Here is a 2,973-nt window from a genome sequence, read left to right on the forward strand (position 1 = left end):
TACCTGTACTCAGTACTCATGTGAGGTCACGGTGCTCAGGCTCTGTCCTCGTTAGTGCTGTCAGATGAACCCATCGATCCCTTCCATCCGGCTCTCCAAGCCACATGCAGAGCTTTCCCACCTTCTGCTCCAAGGCAAAAAACATCAGACCCCAGCCCGGAGCTCATATTGGTTTCACCATACAGGTACTACACTGCAGAATGGCAGCTGGGCAGTGCCTGCTCTCTGCTCTGGCAGTAGAGTTATGAGATCGTAAGCAGCAGCAAGTGATCAGCGGGGAATTAAAGGCCAGAATTAAAGCCTCTGTTGAGCATCGTCAAGAACGATCCTAAGGCTGATGCTGAGGAAGCCATCAAATTGATTCTCTGGAAGAAGAGAATGAGTGCTAGAAAAGAAGATGGACTTCTAAGGAACTATATTGCTTCCTTTCATGACAGATGTGGTTTCCCTCTAAGCTTGAGACAACCACCTCTGGTTGAGTAAGGCTTGATTACATCTAGGTGAAGAAACACACATGTCGTCAAGGAGCCTCCAGGCTAAGGGATCAGACCCACCTCATCACACAGACCTCGACCCTGCGTTTTGGTAATGCCTTCCTCCCTGCTATCCTCTCATCTACTGCTCCCTTCCTTTTAAAGACCCTTATTAGCTTTATCAAGGCCCGCCAGATTCCAAGTATACAGCTCAATTCAGAGCTGAAGTTCAAGTCATTCTTTACAGCAGGAAGGAGAAGACAGCAGAGCAGTGTCCACCTGAAGCTGGGAGCTTGCTGCTTTTGTAGCAATCCAAAGAGCCACTCAAAGCCGGACTGCAAGGTGCTTCCAAACACAGCCTGACCACAGGGAAAAACCCTGAAGCTAAAATCTTTATTCAAACCTATTTTAAAGCTACGTTTGCATTTCTGAGCTTAAACACAGTGCATTTGGTACGTCCCTGCTAATTGCTGGGACATCCAATGGAAACCAGTGCCAGGATGAGGAAGGTGACTGAGGTCGTAGGAACCCTCAGATATATCACATTAAAAGCATGCACATCCCTTCAGTGAGGATTAGTTCAGGTTCCTGCAACACAAGAGCCCCTTCCCCACCAATTATTGCAGTTAGCACCGGATTTTTGCAGAGATGGAACTTTGAGAGAGAACCAGAGGCAATTTTCCAACGTTGATTCCATACTAAACTACAGGCTCTGAGAAGAGCAATGCACATCGCCCTCTGCAATCCCGTAATTAAACTGCATCATCGCTGCCAGCAAAGCTATTATAAGCTCAACGCTGCCCTCAACAGAGCCAACAAATAACTGCAGTTGGATTCGACCTCTGAATCGAGCGCTGCTGTTGCTGATACGCAGCTGAAAGTTCACCTCCTCTGCTCCTCGCAGTGATACGGACCAGGAAGAGCTAAAAACGGCTGCTTAGAAATAACAGTAAGTTCTACAAAGCCGATGATTTCGCTTTCACAGCCCTTGCAGCACACGGCCATGCCCCCTGCCTCCTCCTGCCTCCTCAGCTGTGACCCAATGCATAACCTAAGTGCCCACCTCTGCACCTCAGCACCGCTGGCTGGGCAGCAGAGAGAACTCAAGCTGCTCAACGTCCATTGTTTTAGAAGCCTCATCTCATTGTAATGAAGCCCAGACACTCGCACCTGGCTCGGAGCTGTAATTACAGCACAGCTGATGGGGGCAGATAACAGCTCGCAGTCGCACCCCACCCACGCGGGGATCTGTGGCACTTCCTCCTGGGGCTGCAGCTTCGCAGCGGGCTCAAGGCCGGCCCTGCCCTCGTTAGCAGCTCATTGATGTGTCACAGCGCTGTGCAGGACGGCGATGAATTGTCCTCCAGGTCTGCGGGGGCCAAAGCTGTGCGAGAAGCAGGACAGGGGCAGCGTTCTGCACGTGGACTTTGGGAGCAGGAAGTGTTAAACCGAAGACAAAGCTGCCAATGAAGCCCCAGCCCTGTGCCCTGGAACCCGGGCTTACAGCAGCACAAAGCTGGCACGCCTGTTTTGCAAGACACCACCCGACACCTCGTACAGCAGCAGCTGAGCTGACTCTCAGCACCGACACCTTGGAAATAGAATGGCTTTACACAGCGATCTTACCTGGCTCCTTAAAGCCCCCAGCCCTGATGACTGTAGAAACCAGAGAGCTGAGGGCACCCAGAGTGCAGGAACAGGAGCAGCTCTGTGCCACAAGGAGCAGGAATATGATTGTTCAATGATTTATTGATTCCTTTTAACAGACAACGAGCAACCAACTACATCTCAAAGCACGGCTGCCTTTGTCAGCCCATGCACTCACTGAGAAAGCACTCATTTGCTGCAAGCTGAGCGGGGTGGGGAGGCTGCCCTTCCTCTCTGCCATCCTCCTTTGAGATGGAAACAATCTCCCCATCTCAGAGGGGAAGTGGCAGCCTACCAACGAGACGAGGCTCACGTTGTTCTACCAGGAGGAGGGGCATTAAGTCTGGGAGGCGACACCTCCTGCCTACCCAACCAGAAGAGCTGCAAAGGCTGTTTGTAACGTTTCAAACCCATTTCACGGTAATACACATCTTTGGTTACAAAAGCAACACAAAAGGTCAAGTACCAAGACAGTAAGTGCTGAGGAAGACGCAGTTCTTGTTACAGCGCCCAGATGACTCAATCACTGACTTCACGAACCTTTTAGCGAGCATTTAAGCTAACAGCCAGAGAACAGCACCCTCAGCTGAAAGGTTTCCTAGAGAAATCTGCGTCTCTAAAGCTGAGCTCCAAGAGTTGCTCATCAGTGAGTGTGGGGGAGGCAAGGCAGGGTTATGGAGAGGACCAGCAGCTACAAGGACACGGTGAGGGCAGGAGCTGCACCCACTGCCACCTACAATATAGAAATCACACAGAATCACACACAGAATCACAGAATGACCCGGGTTGGAAGGGACCTCAAGGATCATGTAGTTCCAACCCCCCTGCCTGGCAGGGCCACCAAACATACACC

The sequence above is a fragment of the Coturnix japonica genome, chromosome 4, assembly GCF_001577835.2.
Source record: "Coturnix japonica isolate 7356 chromosome 4, Coturnix japonica 2.1, whole genome shotgun sequence".
In the NCBI taxonomy this organism is placed as follows: Eukaryota; Metazoa; Chordata; class Aves; order Galliformes; family Phasianidae; genus Coturnix; species Coturnix japonica.